The sequence below is a fragment of the Tenrec ecaudatus genome, chromosome 4 (assembly GCF_050624435.1).
Source record: "Tenrec ecaudatus isolate mTenEca1 chromosome 4, mTenEca1.hap1, whole genome shotgun sequence".
In the NCBI taxonomy this organism is placed as follows: Eukaryota; Metazoa; Chordata; class Mammalia; order Afrosoricida; family Tenrecidae; genus Tenrec; species Tenrec ecaudatus.
In genome coordinates, this window is record NC_134533.1 from 140,240,103 (window position 1) to 140,246,117 (window position 6,015).

Genomic DNA, 6,015 nt, shown 5'->3' on the forward strand with positions numbered 1-6,015 from the left:
GGGAGTTAGGTCTTCTCTCATTTCTGTCTTCTTTGGCTCTCAGCTCCCTGTATAGTCAATGGGGCTTCCTCCCCATCGTCAGCGCCTAACTCCTCTGCCACACTTCCCCCCACCCCCCAACACATATTCTAGTCCTGAGTTGGGAGAGCCACCTGAGAGAACTTGTTCAAAATGTGGAAATAATTATGAACACCACTAATTAATAATAATTGTGAGCACCCCTTCCATAAGCCAGCATGAGGTTTATATCTCTTCCTTTGCAGAACGTGCAGTATTTCTTTTTTTAAAGCCAATTTTCATTTATTATTAGTTCCTCATTGCATCCCCATCCTTTCTATAACATTAAAAAACGAGCATTTCACTGCAAAGAACAATTTCATTGTACATGTCGGTAGCCATGAATGCTGCCTAGTGCCGTTACCCAAGCACAGACCGTTTATATTCACAGTTCACGTCTACACCACCAGAAAGAACCTTCCCCATTTACGCAGGTGAACATCTATGACATATGATGACTTATAGACAGCAATGTAGATGTACTTTAATCACCTTTCACCTGAGTGACTGTATGCTAAACGAATGAGCCAATCCCTGAGAAGTTCGAAGTCTTCAAAGTTTTCAAACGCACAGGTAGACAGCGAGAGCTCCAGGCAGCAAGATGTCTAAGAAGCATCTTCCATTGCCACATCCTCTTGTAATTTCTGCACCATTTTGTCTTCCAGCTGTTTCCCCTTGCCTGCCAGAGGTGCCCGGATAAGATGGATGTTTTGCTGAACTTCTTTGATGTCCTGAACTTTCTGTAGCTCTTTATTTTTCTTTAACCTGTTCGTTATGCATGTGGCTTGGCGTTTCTGCTTGATCTCTTCCACTTTCTTCATTGCATCAGTAGTTTTACTCCATAGCTCTCACCGGTACTTGACAGGTTCATTTCTATGCTTTTCAAATTCAAATGAATTATCCACTGTAAGCGCTTTACCAGCGGCTTTCCGGAAGGCCTTGGTCCACCTGACCTTGTGAAGATTTCGCTTCCTCTTTAAGTTTTTATGACATTTGGATTTACAAAATGGGAACACTTTGCAGTCGTTGCGCATGAACAGCATGCCGTGGCCGGGGTAGATGGGCCCGGAACAGAAGGAACACGTCTCTGTATGCATGTTGAACCCGCGTGGATGCTACCCGGCCTGACCCTGACCTTGACCTTGAGAGGAAGAGCCCTGTCTATTTCTAAAGGAGAAGATGTGTTATGGCTGCTATAGAAAATTATCAAAATGTAACAGATGAGACAAAGAATGTCTTATCTCACAGTTCTGGAAGCTAGAAGGATAAAATCAAATGTCTAATGGGTCATACTAGGGAAGACCCTTTCTTGGCTTGCATTCACTTCTCGTAAGGCTCTATTCTAGCAACGGGTCCTGACAATCTGTGCTGTGAGTGGCTCACATCACTCTCTGTAGCTTTCCCTCGATCTGCAACTGATGGCGCTCTTTCAGCCAAGTCTACCTCCTTTCTCTTTCCATGAGGACACCACTCACATTGACTTAGGATACACCCTACTACAAAAACACAGTCATTCACATAAAACTAGAAGCGATGTGTGGTTAAAATCAGGTGTGGGTCAAGGTTGTCCTTCCTTACCAGACTTCTTCAATCTCTATTCTGATCCAATCAGCCAAAACGCTGGACAAAATTAAGAAGAACATGAAACCAGGAATGGAAAACAAACCATGGTCGTTAGATGGTTTTATGTCAACTTGAAGGTGTATGACTGTCAAGGTGGGATCTACTCTGTCATATCCCGATGCGGCCTCCTTTTGGGGGGTGGCCTCCTTGTATGTTGGGAAACTGGGAACTACCTCCCTCCCCTCTTTCTGTGAATTTGCCTTCTTGCTTTCTGGGACTCAGTCTCCAGAGGTGGCCCCAGAGAGCTTGCAATACCCTGCCCTGTTTCCACTGACGTTGGATCCAGGTGAGTCTGCATCCACTGGCCTGTGATTTTCTTCCCAGTTCACATTTCTGTCATGGGCCTGTAGCTCTGTGAGTCTACAGAGGGACTTAGGGACTAGTATTAGATGTATGGACTTGGGGTGGACGGGGCTTGCGTGCCCTCTTAATTTAAAATTACTTCTTGATATAAAGCTCTTTCTTACACAGAGATGAGTGTCACTGATTTTGTTTCTCTAGACAACCCTACACTCACTAATAGCCTGAAATATGCAGATGACATACATTGCTTGTTGAAAGTGAGAAGGACTTAAGATATTTACTGATGAAGATCTAAGAATGCAGCCTTCCATATAGATTATACTGCAACCTAAAACAAAGAAAAATAAAAACCAACCAACCGAACAAACAAACCAATAAAAGTCCCTCACAATTGAACCAAAGAGCAACACCGTGGTGAACAGAGAAAGCACCGAAGCTAACAAGGACTGGGTTTCATTGGATCCACAATCCACATCCTTGGAAACAACAGTCAAGAACCCAGTTTGTTGTATTAGGAAAATCTGCAAAAGAAAATCTTTTAAAGTCTTAAAAATGAAGATGTCACTTTGAAGAGTAAGGGGTGCCTGCCCCAAGCCGTGGTATTTCCAGTCGCCTCACATGCATGTGAAAGCTGGACACTGACTCCGATTGGAAAACCGCAGAACTGGGACAATGGAATTCTAGTCGTGGCAAAGCACATTGGCATCAGCATCAACTTCCAAAGGACCATAAACAAATTTGTATCGGGAGAACGATCTCCAGACTGTTCTTTAGAGTGAGGAAGGTAAGGTTTCAGCCCACACACACTGGACATGTGTGCAGAGGGACCAGTCAGGTGCATCGTATTAGGCTTAGTAAAGCAGACGTCCAGTGCCTGAAGTTCAAACTAATGGATCTCTGACATTGAGCCACGTGCCTTCTAGGGGATGCAGAAGTCACTTGGAGTCCCACTATTCCTCTGTCCTTTTATTTAACCTCAATCTCTAAGAGAGAGCTCAGATTGCTCCGCACTGAATTATACCAACAATCGGACACAATCCATCGTTTCCTTTCCAATCCTCAGAATTGCCAAGGTCCTCAGATCACCTAGCAGTAAAAGGCCTCAGAAAGTCCCAGCAGTGGCGACAATGAATTGGTTTTCTATGGAACTGGACATTTCCCATTGCCCGTTTTGTCCACTTCTTTGGTGTCTTTCAATGCCAATCTGTGCATAAGGAGGAGGTGTTTAACAGCAGGGCATCCTGATGACAAGGTCATTGGAGGCAAAGGAGATTGAGTATGATGCGCGTGGGGTCCAGCTGGGATGCTGAGTTCCAGGCCCCACTATGCCCTGAACTCTCCTTGTGACCTTCAAGTAACTTCATCCCGATTTTCCATTTGTAAGATGGGCATGACTGTCCGAGGTTGGTTCTGCTATTTCTCTGGCTCAGGCTGTAATTGTCCACTTAGAATTCTTATTGACAGGCAAAGGGACAGAAAGGGATAAGGATGATTTATAGAAAAATGTCTCTCTGCTCCCCCACCCCTCCACAACCCGACAAGAACCTTGCCTCTTCAGTTAGGTCTTTCCCATGTGGAGGAAGTCATGCGAGCTGGTCTCCAACTGGCTCCTGGTAAAGGGATTTGCTCTCTGTATCTCATGGCGTCCTCACTACCACCCTGTGAGGAAGGTACTAGTAACTTCATCTCGAACTCAGGGGGACTATCTGTAACAGAAAGACATGGCTGGGTCCTGCATCACCGCCGTGGTCTTCATGGCCACCCGTCCTCTCAAGAGAGTTCTTCTCTTTCACTGACCCTCGACCGAGCACAGTGGTTTCCTCTGGATACTGGGCTTGTCTGACCTACGCTCGTTATAAGCAGGCCAAATGCTCTCTGGCCTCACTTTTAAGGAGCACTCTGGTTATGTAGGGAAAAGGAAGCTTTAGACGCTTCACTGATGAAGGGAGAATGCAGAACCCCAGCTCTATAGGCTGAACGGTGCCCCCCAAATTACATGCAAAAGTCTTCCTTCCTCTACCTGTGAACGTGACCTTGTTTGGGAGTGATTTCTCCCTTTGAAACTATTTTCAGTTATGTCATACCAGAAGTGAGAGGGCCCTACTCCTAATCTCTTTTGATCCGGGTCTTCTAAAAGGGCAAACAAATACAGAGAGTGACGCATAGGGGAGAGGGGTTCCCTCTGCAAGTCAGGCAACACCAAGAAATGCCCTGGAGTGTCAAAAACTTAAAGAGACAGATGAATCCTCCTTTAGAGCCAATAGAGTGTAACCTTGCTGGCAACTTGGCACCATGAATTCAGACTTCAACCCTCTAGAACTGTGACAACGGCTTTTACCGTTATCCAAGCCATCCAATGTATGATGTCTCATTATGGGGCCAAAAGAAAGTCAGACACCAGGGAAAGGTCACTAAAGAAAGACAGAAAGTCTGTGTGGTTCCGGAGCGTGTGGCCCTTGCCTGGTGCCACACGAAGCACTGTTGGCTTGAACGGAATGCGATGTGCTGTGGACGACAGATTCTTCTCTTCAAGGAGGCCACAGGCTGCGGGTAGGGCAGGTGTTGAGAAGCTACCACCGTGTCATACACAATAAGGCAGTGAAGGAACTGAGCAGGTAGGGGTCATTTCTATCCGCCTTTATCATGAGTGGGAAGAAGGATACTCAGCGAGAGCTGGGACGCTGAGCAGAGCCGTAAAAACTGGACAAAGAAGGGAGGCAGAGGTGAAAGCATGGCGTGTTCTGGGTGGTCCTAAGGCATTCCCTGCCCGGGTGAGCACGGAGCAGGAGGATCAAGGTGGACCAGGGAAGTAGGAACGATTCCAGAAGACTGGCCCAAAGCAAAGGGTGCCTGCTTTCAACGGCGCAAAGTGGTAGGTGCTGGAAACCGGAGCTTAGAAAACTTGACAAAAATTTTTAGTTCATTTGCCAGTGGGATGTTCAATGTCTGAGCACTTGGGAAAGTATTCAGTCTTTACCGAGGCCTACCTGGACACCAACACACGAGCACAAACTGAGTTTGTCTTCAATTGGGTGGAAAAGCAGCACCCCATTTCTGTCGAGTGAATTCCCCTCACAGGGGCCTGTCAGCCTGACAGGGCTGCCCCACGGGCTGTCCTCCTTCCAGCACGGACTGAGCACATCTCTCTCACTGAGTGGCTCTCCACAACGCACTGCATCCCGCCCCCAGGCAGGTTCACCGCAGCCCCATAGGACAGGGCCGGGCTGCTGCTGGGGTTCTGTACTCTACAGAAGCAGAAAACCTCCTCTTTCTCCAGGGGAGCAATTGTTTCCAACTGCTGAGCTTGCTGTCAGCAGCCCCATGCCTAACTGGAGGGCCACCAGGGCTCCTGGTGGCCTCCTGGGGACCAGCCAAGCATTTAACCACTGCACCATTAACCAAGTAGCATTTGTGAGAGTCGGTGTACCCAGCTGCTGCTGCTGGTGTTCCTTGGGATTAAAAGATGGACTCCTGATGGCTGGACGAGGGTAGGATAAGGCCGGTGAGTGCTCATGGCAAAAAAACGTGGTACAAGTTCACGGTCAACCCCCTTACCTTCTGCCTTCTACCTTCACTCTCACCATGGTCCTGTGCACAGACGGGGAACGTCAGGCCTGTTTCCTTCAAGATCAAATCCTCCGAGTCCCATAAAGGGAAGGCTGCCATGTCTTCACACCTGGCTATGGCCGCTCTAGTTGGAAGCTGACCTCACGCTCAGAGCTTCATGCAGGGGACAGTGTCTGGATAATGTATTAATACCACTGTGGGTTTTTATTTCGCTGTAGTTACGTATACCGATTTCTAATCTGTGATGCTAGTCTTCCGCTGGATGTAGAAATACAAGATTTCATTTTAAATAAAAAGCATTTAACTGAGTGAAAAACTTGTTTCTCTGAAGAAAACAAATGTCAAGTAAAATAATAAGACCAGTAAGATGCAGGGGAGGCAAACATGGTGACCATGACATGAGCAGGATGGCGATGGGGAATCTCTTGAATGTGGTCCATGGACCGCTCATGACTGCGACATGGT

The 6,015-nt window shown here is 47.1% G+C and overlaps 1 pseudogene; it reads right to left on the reverse strand.

Moving 5' to 3' along the window:
- Window positions 1-662: 662 nt before the first annotated feature.
- On the reverse strand, window positions 663-1,154 carry LOC142446059 (putative ribosome biogenesis protein RLP24 pseudogene; annotated as a pseudogene).
- Window positions 1,155-6,015: the final 4,861 nt, after the last annotated feature.